A 12,403-nucleotide genomic window follows, 5' to 3' on the forward strand; every position below is an offset into this window, starting at 1 on the left:
AGAAGAAAGGAAGGAAGGGAGGAAGGAAAGAATGGAGGGAGAGAGGGAGGGAAGGACGGAGGGAGGGAGGGAGATATTGAAAACCCCACCTGCCAGCCCGCACATATGCAGAGCCCATTTCCACATAAATAAGTTCAGGTTGAATCAAGGTCACGTGACTTGCCCAAGTGGCCACGTTCCTGGACGGCTGACCCCCGTCTGGACGCAGGGGTCTCTAATGCCAAAGGCGGCGCTCCTTCCGCTCCTCTCTGTGCTGCTCTAAGTGTTAGGCTGCCGCCAGGTCAGAAGTTCAAGACCCGGTGATGAGAATCTTGTCAGGAACTTCAAATCAGGCTGGCAAGCGCAGAGTGAAATACAATCTAACAGCAACAATTGAATAAGGCGGAATCCTCCTCTGCCTGTCAGAGAGACAAAGGAGGCTGGTGGGGGCCAGGGCGGCTGGCGGCCCAGCGGCTGCCATGGGGGGGCTGAGAACACACCCTGCGCCAGCCACGCCGCCAGCCACGCCGCCAGCCACGCCGCCAGCCACGCCGCCAGCCACGCCGCCAGCCACGCCGCTGCCTTTGGCAGTGTGCACCACACAGACGGGCTGGGAAGATGAATTATTCATCCACAGCTTCCACCAAAATGTATTGCTTTTTAATTCAGTGCCGGGCTGTGAGGAGGGGGATGGGAAGGGCTGTTAACAGGTGCCCCAGTAAGGTAGCTGCGGCCAAGGCAGGCCTGCCGAGACCTGCAGCTAAAGGCGGAGAGAAGCTGTGGGTTTGCAAAAGCAAAGCTGGGAGAAGAAGATACGGAAAAACTACAGAAAATACTTGTCTTTTTTCTTTAAGTAACTGATTGTTAGACAAACGATCTCTGATGAACACTGAACTGCAGGTGCCATGGTGGAGATGTTTAGTAGTCATCCCCAGACAGATAACATTTTAAGCTTTGTTTCCCCGCTTCTATAGGATAGAGGAAATTTGGAAATTATCTTTTATGGTTATCCTTAGGATACCTACGTGAAATAGCAAACAAAAAATGAGTTAAAAGATCATACAAGCTAGGGTAAACTTATTAAAGTTTAAAGATCATACAAGCGAGGGTAAACTTATTAAAGTTTAAAGAGATCAATAATTCATCGTTTTTTTACAAAAAGGAAGGAGGGAGGGTAGACTGGGGATGGTTCACACTTAGCAGCTGGGCTACTCGGGAGGCTGAGATTTAGGATCACAGTTCAAAGCCAGCCTGGACAGGAAAGCCCCCTCCCTGAACTTTTAGCTTCAATTCACCAGCACAAAGCTGCAAGTAAAGGTCTGGCTCAAATGCTAGCATGCCAGCCTGGAGTAGCCAAACCCAAGCAAGGGTTTGAGGCCATAAGTCCAAGCACCAGCACCCACATAAAAATAAACAAGAGCCATCTGTCCATGAAGTTTCATACCAAAAAAACTTTAGGGCCATCAGCATAGCAATTTAAGCAAGTTCAGGTATTACTCATTTGGGCCATGTTTAAATAAAGGTAGATTCCGTTTTGTTAAGGATACAAACATTGCTATATATTACAGTTAAAAGTGCAATTTCAGGACTGGATGCATTTCTCAATGGTCTAGCAAGTTTGAGGTCCTAAGTTTAAATTACACACACACACACACACACACACACACACACACACACACACACACACACCGAGGAACCCAACATATATATTACCAAGTAAAGAAAGCCAATCTGAAAGGCTACATGTTATATGATTGCAGCCATCTATGATGTTCTAGGAAAAAGGACAAAATAAAACGAGTGTTGTCCAGGGGGTGTGGGGAAGGAGGAGATGAAGAGGAAGAGCACACATTGTTAGGGCTGTGCACACACCTTGTGTAGTATGCTAATTACGGATATATGTCATCCTACATTTGTTCAGATCAGTTGCAGCAAGGTGCACTGGTGAGTGAATGTGCAGTGTGGGCTTCGGGTGATTCTGACTGTCGGGGAGATGGACCGTCTCAGGCCTGCGGTCTTCATACTCCGCACAACCTGTTTTAGGGTACTTTGCCTGCTAGTGCACAAATGAAAAGATCGCAACTACTTTTCCTGCCTTTTCTGTCCAGTATCTGGCATGTCTGGAACGAATTTGGACCAGCCTCCAAGCTTGGTTTTGTGCAGCAGTGACTTAAGCCATAATCAATGGGCTTTGGGTTTTCCTATTGTGCGACATTTCTTTGTTTCATCTTTAGAACATATTTCTGGATCTTTCTCTCGGCCCCCCTCTGTGATCTAGTGCCTGTCCACTCAGCAACTGTCATCTCCTCTCTCTCCTCACTTTCAGTCTTTGTTCTCTAACTTTAAAGACCCTTGTGTTATTCAAGAGTGCCACTTTTATCTTACTTTGGTCTCCCCCGTGGCTTTCAAACGTGCTGTTCCCATTTTTAACCTATTCACTCCCTCCCCTATTTAGCTGCCTTTGTTACTCTCAACTTCAAAGAGAGCCGATACCTGCCCCGTGGATTTCCCACTGCAATCTAGAAGATTTAAAAATCAAATGGACTATTTCAGCCCCTCTCAAGAAAGAAAGTTACTTTATTATTGTTGACCTCTACTTCTGAAAACCCAAGTTACTCTCTGGATCAGAAGTAATGCTGACAAAGTAATTGTACAGTTGAAATGGGAAGAGGACAGGAGGAAGAATTACATAAAACAGAGGAGCGCAAGGCTGGTAATAAGAAGATGTAACACACATACAGTAGTCAGGGGCAATCACGGTCCAAATCACAGTTCCCTGTGGCTCTGTGACTTTAGACAAGTAACTTAGCTACATGTCTCAGGTTGCCTACCTGTAAAGTGGGCATATTCTGTCAAATGTTAATATCCTGTTAAAGTACTTATAGACTATAATTAAATATTTTCTATATCACCGTGAATGGATATGTTAAATTTAAGTCCCAGTGCAATTACTCAGTGTGCAAAAATGAATTTCAGCATATACTAATGGGTCACAGAAGTGGAATTTGAATGGTTGATTTGGATTTAGGCGTTATCAACATATACATAGAACTTGAAGCCCCAGAAATTAATGAGATGACCTAAAGAGTACACATTAAAAAAGGCAGATTTTAATGTCGACACTTACAGGACAGAGATAAAAGAGAAATAGAAGGGAAAAAAAAGGACCCAGAAGAGGGTCTTGGAAAAGAATGAGAGACAGAAGAAGGAGGGAATTCAATGAATTGACGGACATCGAGCTTGGGAAGTTGATGATTGAATGGTTTATCATGGCACCCACCCCTGATTCACTATTGCCTGGGCAAGGTGAGAAGTTATCACCTGTCAGCGATGTCCAGGAGTTTCTGACACTGTCAGGTCTCCGGATATTTTATGTGTGCAGACAGGAGTATTGTGGACTGTTGATACCACCCATCTGGTCTACACTGGTCTTGAAACGTGACAGTCGTCTTTGTAGGTGAGCGCTTCTCACGGCATCATTGGCAATAAAACCATCCAGGCTTGGAAAATAAATTGAAAACACAGAACTTAGCTTGACTATTGCTTCCTGCCGTTCTAAAAATATACTTTGAGCCACGGTTTAATTAAAAGCTACCACTCCATGAATATGACGGAGATAACAGGCCCACGGTCCAGGATAAGGTGCTTTATCAGAAAATGCAAACGAATTTCCTGGTCATGTGATCTTCAGGAATGGGTTTTTAAATAGAGTTGCAATCATGTGGCAGCAGCCAGTGCTCCTCATGCATAAAGTTGACCTGCGCCCTCCTCTGCGTGGCTCGTTGGGTTCTAGCTCAGGCTGAGAAAAGAGGGCATGGGAGTGGAAAGAAGATCTTTGCGTGACAGACCCCTGCCACGTATACTTGGTGTAGAGAAAACGGCGTCCTGCTAGCCAGCACGCCTGCGCAGCCTGGCTCTCTGTTGCAATCTGCTGGGTGGATCTAGATTTAATCACACACAGGAGGAGGAAGTGTTCCCGTTGTCCTGAGGAAATCACTGGCTTTCCTTGGCTGATGTGGATGATGCAGGCAATAATGCAGTTGCCGATAATTGCCTCTGAGCAGAGCTCTGGGTGGGCGTGGTCCCTGCACTAGCCTGGCGCACGCCCAGCCCCACTCAAACTCACCTGGATGGGAGGTAAAGGTGACTGGGCTCCCAGGGGAATGAGACACAGAAGGCTTGATGGTCAGCCCTCCCGGGCCAGAGCCTGCTTCCCTGAACCGGCAGTGGTTTGAAGGCTGCTCCAGCTGGCCTTGGAAACTGCATTCAGATCCATCTCGGAAGAGTCGTCAGACAGTAACGGATCTGGTATGGTGAGGGCAGCTGGAGACTGTAAAAGGAGTGTGTGCACCTGTGAGGGCCTACTGACTGTACCAGACGGCGTCTTCAAGTGGAATAATGCAATCGGTTGCAAAAGCTACACCTTCCCCGAAAGTCGCCAGCAAGGGCAAATTGGATGGGAAGGCGTAAAAATTGAGTTCTGTGGGCTTTTTATTTTTTATTTTTTCCCAGTGACTTGGTAGGAGTAAATTTTTCTCAATCTCTTTTGATTTCCTTCTCTCATTCATGAAGTCCAGTAGAATACAAAGAGCCACCTCATATGCAGTCCATTATGACATTTATAAATACCGTCATTGTCACGAAGGCAGGGTTTCTGGCACGGGGCCGGCTGTGTCCAGAGCCTAACAACTGGTTGTGTGACAGGTTGTATATCCGGACTTTTAATTTATAGTTCATCCTGGTTTTGTCCACTTGAAACTAACTCCGAAGATACACACATGGGGCTTTTTCTTTCATTGCTTATAAGAATAACAATTGAAACATGACGAGACCCCACTCTTTGTCTCTTTAGGGTGACAAGGCTATTTTTGGCCAGTTCCTAGATTTATGTGGGCTGTACCTTCTTGACTATGTTATTTCCCTCCTGGTATTTATACTTTTATCCTTAGGCTTGGAAATTGACAAGGTATTGTAAATAGTCCTTTAAGAAGTCCTATTTTAGGACCTGGATACTAACAAGAGAGAGATTAGTGGCCTCCACTACTTAGGAGGTATAAACCTCAGACAGGAAGAGGGGGGGAAATGTGAGTCAAAATCCCCAAAACCTAATAGCCTGTTATCTTCATCATCATGCTGATTGTAAATAAGTTAGCCTGGAAGGGAGTTGCAAAGCTCCAATCTACAGCACTCTCTCTTTCTTAGGGCTGGTGGGGGAGGAGTCTATATGCTCAGGCAGCCTGGCAGGAGGAGCCCTGGCAGGTTAATTGCTGCGGGCGGGCTAGCTAGCAGGGAGTGTGCTGGTGATGTACAGCAGACCAGAGCAAGTGAAGGAAAGCGAGCGAAGGAGAGTGACTCTTCCTGTGACAGCACAAATATGCTCCATGCTCCTCAGGTTCCTCAGGAAGAGAGGAGGAATGAATGCTCGCTGTGCATTTGCTGTCTACACAATAAAAATAGCCTCTGGCTAAACATGGAGACCAGAACACAGGTTTACGAGAGGAGAGAGAGAGAGAGAGAGAGAGAGAGAGAGAGAGAGAGAGAGAGAGAGAGAGAGAGAGAGAGAGAGAGAGACAGACAGACAGACAGACAGACAGAAAGACAGAAAGACAGAAAGACAGAAAGACAGAGACAGAGATATCCAGGTTAACATTATTATGAACATTCTTGCCCAAAAGTGCTGAAAATCAGTTTCAATACATTTTGCATTTTAATGAATTGCCGTGTTTGAGGCGGGTCTGCTGGACAGTGGGGTTTTCCGTGGGATCTTACCTTAGCTGATAGCATTTACAGCACGGCCACTGTCCATTGCCGGCGTGGGAGATGAAGGTGCCGGCTGATGAAGTGAAGGCAAGATAGTTCTGCGGAATTAGCGGTTTGCTTTCATGTGGCGACATTGATATTAGTCTCCCCGCTGGATGCGCTCTGATTCCGAGGCAGTCAACTTTACTATTACCAACGGCTGGAAAGCCAGATAGCATTATCATCAGATCTGTAGCTGGGACATGAAGAGTTAATCCTCAGGGGAAGCAAGATGCACATGTTGCTATCTTTTATTTCTCACAGTAAAAAACATACACATACGTATGTATATATTTCAACTTCGGAGTGTTGTGGGAGCCTAAGATGAAGGCAGAATCTCATGTGTCTTTTCTATCATGAAAATAAACATAACTTTTCACTCTAGCGAGCATAACTTTTTAATTGCTCAGGTGTTTGTTGCAAAATTATCTGTTTTCAAAGAGGAGATGGGTTGGCTAATGTAACTACTGGTTTTTTTCTTCCCATATCTGTGCATTCATACCTCGTGGTGTATGCTCATTGAAATATTATGGAACGAATGGATAGATGGATAGATAACTGTCATTCTTTGACCTGGCCCCAATCAACAAACAAACCCCACATTTCCCACTGTGTATGTATTTGCCTTTGACAACCATGGTACATTGAAAAAGCAACCATCTAATTAGCATCCAAACGTGAAGTTTTTCCTTGATGCTTTCTGCACGGATATAATCCTTCTTACTACATGGCGTCGCACTATCCTGTAGACCATGAGTTTTCTTTTCTTTTTTTAATTGTATGAAACATTGGCAATCTTTTGCAAAATTAGTCCTCGAAAGCAACAAGTGACAAATGGTTTGGTAAACAGAAATTAGGCAGCATCAAAGAAGAGAATTGATATTGTGTGTGTGTGTGTGTGTGTGTGTGTGTGTGTGTGTGTGTGTGTGTGTGTGAGTGCACACGCGTGCACACCATGAAGTGTTTCAAACTTGAGCTGTGGAGATGTCCTTGACTTTGTGTCTATATCATAGAAAATGTGATTCTTGCAACGGTGGAGCTTTGTTTTTCTTTCTTTCTTAGATGTTTGTCCTCAGCCATCACATGCCAAATCACTAAACATCAATTAAATAACTTTAGCAATTATTAATGAACATACTTCATAAAGGGTAGAAGATATGCCTCTGAAATATGAACTAAGGAAAAATATTGGAAGATCAGTCATCCATGGACTGAGTACCAAGTCTGTGATGAGGGATAAGACAGCTCTAAACTTCTATATCTGGACTCTAGGGAAAGGCAGTTTTGATGTTTAGTTGCTATTGTGCAGTGTGAACCTGTTTTTATTCTGCAGAGCTCTTTATCTGTCCAACGTCAATTATCCCTACAAAGTCCATTTAAAGGCAAAAACATCTTTGTTAAAAAGTTAATTTATGTCTTTGTTAGGCAACACTAGGGTTCAAACTCGGGGCCTGAAAACAGTGGGACCCTTGGCCCTTTTCTTGATTCCAGTACCTGTTGGAGAAAGTCTTGTATTTTCTTCCAGGGCTGACCTCAGGTCTCGATCCTCTCACTGTGCTTTCTGTGTAGATCGTCTGGCTGATGCACAGCCCCACACCTGACTTACTGGTTGAGATGGGGCTAGCCCACTTTCTGTTGGGCGAGCCTTGAATGAGATCTTGCAGGTCTCTCTCTGTTGCTCAAGCATCTGGAATTACAGCTGGGAGCCTCTGCCCCCAAGCCCCATGTTTCTGTTGTTAAAGCCTCTTTGGTATTTCCTTCCAGAAAAAATGAGCTTTGTTGACAACCTTTCTCTGCTTGGCCAAACTGGAGTCAGGCTCCAGAACCTTCTGCGAGGCCCTGTATAATAAGTCCTTTAAAAAGTCCAATTTTGGTGAGAAGCCCACCAGGTCTGCTCCACCGGGAATCCTTCATGCTGCGTGCGGTGGGGGGCTCTCAATGCCTAACCGAGACCCCTCCTCCTGGGCTGTGACCCGGTGATGTCTGACCCCCTGTCGCGTCTTCAGCAGAAACGGGGCCTTGTCATGTGGGCTGGAATCCCCCAGAGCCCCGATACTCTGTCCCCTCCACGTCCACCGGTTGGTTTAGAAGGACCCCCTTCTCATGGTTCATTTGGAATGGAGCCCGGGCTTGTGTGGAAGGCTCTTTACCCCCATGGCCGTGGTCCTGAATAAAAACCACTAGCCTGGCCTTCATGACTGCTCAGCACTGGCTTTAACCTTGACCCGTGGAGCAGGCGGAGTGGAGGGAAGACGGACGTCCACCGCGTCGTCTCTGGGAGATTGCTGAAGCCCGAGCGGCTGGGCTGTTCAGTGCGGGCCGTGCTGTCTGCATGGCCGGGTGCTGGCGCTGCCCACCGCTGCCTGGCCAGCCCGGGCGGCCACACTTCCCCCAGCCGCTCACCGTGCTCCGGGTGAGGCAGGAAGGCGGCCTAGGGCAAAGGACAGAAAGCCCTGTTTCCATTGCCATAAACGTCTGGAATAATAATAATAATAATAATAATAATAATAATAATAATAATAATAATAATAATAATAATAATAATTGACAAGGGCAGCGGTAACAGGCATCGGTGCAAACCTTGGAAAGGCAGAAAGGCTTCTGCTGGACGTGGCGCGGGCTGCGGTGCTTTCCCTGGAGACCCGCTTCCGGCACCTGGGAAAGTCGTGTTGTGGCTTGGGATTGCTTGCTTGCATGCGCTGTTAGCTACCTGGGTGAAGCCGCACACAGCGAAGGAGGCAGCGTCTCTGTCTCCTCCTTCACGTGAGGCTGCATGCTTTCATAGGTTACAATCTCCCAACTCTGTCTGATGTGGCCACGTAGAGTCAAATACGAACCCCTCACAACAGTCGAACGCTGGAAGCATCACGTGAAGTCTGGGTGCTTGGCAGGCGTGGTGAGTGGAGGTGAGGATGGACCCAGTACCGAGGCACCTCCCCAGCTCACCTGCTTCCTCCTGGCGTGGGAGGCAACGCCGTTCTAAGGGAGCATGAGGCGGCTCCCAGCCTAGCGGGCCTGGAAAAACACCGGTAGCAGCCACGTTTCTCTTTTCCTGATTATTTAAAACGCAACTTGCAGGTATAAGAGGAATAGCTGGCTTGGTCTGTACTGCGAACTTCATTGCATAAAAGGATTTGGACATTTTTTTCCTCCTTTTGACTTTATTTAACTTAATACAAAATTATTTTAAACTAGATAAGAGAAAAAGAATTGCCAGACTGCTCAAGCCCAGGGTGACCTGCCATCTAATTGACAAAAAGCAAAATGTACAGAATATTTTACATAGACACATGAAAATGTGCAGAGAGTCAATGCCGATTTTAAAATGATACCGTGCTGTAACCCTTGATTTTTACCATGAAAGTTCAAATGGAAGGTTTCAGTTTTTATTTCCAAAGTGGTTGCTTCTTTTTATTCATCTCACTCTTGGTCTTTTTTTTTTCTTATTTTGTCGGTTGCGGGGACTGAACTCTGGGCCTGGGCGCTGTCCCTCAGCTCTTCAGCTCAAGGCTAGCATTTTTACCACTTGAGCCACAGTACAACTTTTGGTTTTCTGAAGGGTTTATTGAGGATACAATTTCCATGGTCTTTTCCTGCCCGGGCTGGCTCTGAACCACGATCCTCAGATCTCAGCCTCCCGAGTAGCTAGGATGACAGGCGTGAGCCACCAGCGCCCCGCTTGGTCTTCTTCAAAAAAGAAATCTGAGATCTTTATATTGATGAATATCCTTAAAATTGGTTAGGGAAGAGCAGCATAATATATATTGCTGCATTAGCAAAACAGAAAGAGAAAACAGCCTTTTAAAGGAACGAGAGGTCTAAGATAATGACTATCAACTTGGAAGCAAACTTACTGCTCTCAGCATCCATTTGCGTTTAGTTTTTGGCATAACGATTAAAGCTACAAGGATTACCACAGCAAAGATCTGGAATTGGGGATCCCCAATTTAGCGATGCCTTTAAAATCGGCTTGCAAAATGCAAGTGGCGGTGGCTCAGGCGCCAGGGCATCCTTCCCCTGGAACGAGAGCTGCCCCTGTGCAGGGCCCAGCCCAGAGTTCAAGCTCCAGGACTGGAAAAAACAAAGCTTCCAAATACAAACATCTCACTCAAATAATCTGTCCCAACCATGGGGTCAGATTGAACTTTTTTCCTTCTAAAATAGATGTTGAAAATGAACCACCATATCGAGACAGTAAGAAGCTTTGCCCTCATGAACGCATTAATCCATTGGTGGGGTTGATGGAGTAACAGGTTACTGGGTCTCCGATAAAAGCAGTGTGTCAGGTTCCTGATCACATTCTGTCTCCGCACACGGTGCCTCCACCTGTGGAATCAGAACTGTGAGCCAAACACACTTCCTTTATTATTGCCCAGCTGACGGTTTAGCACGATCAGGAACAGGCTAGTCTAGAGGGGCCAGGATACTGCATTTCATGGAAGTACCTGCTCTGCATCCTCTGGGCAGAACTCATTTGTCAGGAAATCAAAAAGTAGAACAAGTGCAGTTGAAAATCCATCTTCCTAATGGAATGACAGAATGAGCCCATCTCCCACGAAGAAGAATCTTCACATGCCAGAATTCATTGACCAGAAGTAGCGATTTTTTTGAAGGCTCTTGTGAATCAAATGAATGTATTTACTGCTATAAATCAAATGTATTTATTATCTTTTAGTGGAATTAATCCCTCTAGAGATGATTCCAAAATCCTGTCCTCTTATGTCTTCTTATAAGCGTCTGACCACGGCACTTTGAATGAATGTCTAGCGTCCACCAATCCTTCCTGCATAAAACTCTGTCCAGGCTCTCGTTGTGGGTGAAGGGCCATTCCCCAAAATTTGAATTTGGTCCGGGCCTTATGACTTCTTTTGGCTCATGGGATGTGGGCAGGAATGGTGAGGTGTGCTGGTGTGAACTTATTTCTTAAGAGATACCAAGTGTCTATATTCTTGGTATTTGATATTGCCAAGGGAAGAAGCCACTCATGTTCTTCTATGCATTGGATAAGAAATACGCCACCAATACTGGCCTATTTTCCTATCCCAATGTCTATAATTCAGACTCGGGCTTGATGGTCCACAGCCCAAGGCAATCTGTTCTGTTGGTCTAGATAAGCAATAATTGGTATGAAAGCTAATCATTTCTTTGCTTGTTACATAGTGTTATTGCTGACTGATACAAAGATGTTGACAGACATCACTTTTGGAATAGCCGTTAATAAAATGTTAGGTGTAATTTAATGATGTTGCCATTTTTGTTTTAATTTTAAGTATGTTTCTGGTTCTGTGCTATGCAACTGAAAAGGTTACAGGTTTCATTTTTCACGTTAGTTTTTTTTTTTTATTGTTTGTTAATAGAAAGAACTATGACGCTTGTAGGAAAAGAAGAATCTGATTAACAAAGACTGCCACAGGCATGTGTTCTTCATATTTTGAAAGATCTTACAGGATATTAATCATGGGATTTGTTTTTCTTCTGGAGACTAAAATCCAGGACTGCATTTCATCAGGGATGTGGGATCTTTTGTGGCTAAAAATTAAGACTCTGCCAGCTAATTCTGTTTTGAAACAGCGGGGTTTGGGAGGTTGGAGTGGGGCTGGGAGGCTTGGGACTTTGTTATGCCACCAATTACCTATTCTCCTCAGGAAAAGCCTTTTCAAAACTACTTGAGCCACACATCCCTTCAGACTAAGAAGTCCTAGAGATCTCTCATTCTAGATCTTTCACTTACGTGTATCAATTCACGGGAACACCAGAAAAGGAGATTCTGACAATGCTGTCATTAATAATGTAAGTGTGGGAGAAAACCAGAGGTGTCTATGGAGACTAGAGTATCTCTCTCGCAAGACTGACTTAAGACACGTGCAAAAGATGAAAAGATAGCTGTGTAGCAAAAGAGAAAGGGCAGGAATACAGCTAAAGCGCAGAGTGAGGTACAGCGTGCGAGACGTGCTGAAGTAAAATGGCGACGGCTTACCGACAGCCGGCGCTGGAGCCACCTCAGGCCCAGGTGTGCCGAGTCCCTGTCCTGGGCGCCTGGCCGGTGGGGCTCTGGTCAGAGGGAAGAGACTATGAGAGGAAGCTGGCATGCCCAATGAAGCAGATCCCATGCTCTCACGATGATTAAATAATCAATTCGGCAATTAATTAAATAAATTAGGGTAACCTCATGATGGTTTGCTTTGGACCCCGAAGCCTGTTTTTCTTAGTGCCTGTATTGGCCTTGTCTCTGAGTTTGTTGTCTCAAGGAGAGATAGGCAACTCAGAGCTTAGGGCAAAGGCTGACCTACGTGTGGAAATGTGCAGGATGGAGCCTGAGCTCGGAAGAAGCTTGTGGACAGGGTGGGACAGGGTGGGCTTCATGGGTTTGTAACTAGTACATTCGCACAGACACCCGCCACAGACCAAGCTCAGGACTCTATCCTTAGCTTAATGACCTGTGGATGCCATTTTGATATTCTTACTGATTGTATTTTTGAATTTAGGCTTCAACAGTGAAATCCAATAGGACGAGGAAATAGGAGGTAGCGGTATGGTGGCATCAGAAAGGTCCCCCTCTCCTTTCCATGAGTGGCAGAGTAGTGGCAAGGTCTCAGGGGGACAGGACCCAGTGCAGGCACGGGTC

The 12,403-nt window shown here is 45.6% G+C and overlaps 1 long non-coding RNA gene across 2 annotated transcripts in view; it reads left to right on the forward strand.

Moving 5' to 3' along the window:
* The window catches only part of LOC138836851 (uncharacterized), a 118,950-nt gene that overhangs the window by 23,810 nt on the left and 82,737 nt on the right, over nt 1-12,403 (forward strand). Inside the window, exon 3 of one of the 2 annotated variants that reach the window (XR_011375093.1) lies at nt 2,435-2,827. The exons of the other annotated variant lie outside the window; for it this stretch is intronic. This is a non-coding gene — a long non-coding RNA (uncharacterized lncRNA). Of the gene's footprint in view, nt 1-2,434; nt 2,828-12,403 lie in introns of those variants that run through there. 2 annotated transcript variants of the gene reach the window in all.

The sequence above is a fragment of the Dipodomys merriami genome, unplaced genomic scaffold (genome assembly GCF_024711535.1).
Source record: "Dipodomys merriami isolate MVZ:Mamm:240054 unplaced genomic scaffold, mDipMer1.0.p SCAF_26, whole genome shotgun sequence".
Classification (NCBI taxonomy): domain Eukaryota; kingdom Metazoa; phylum Chordata; class Mammalia; order Rodentia; family Heteromyidae; genus Dipodomys; species Dipodomys merriami.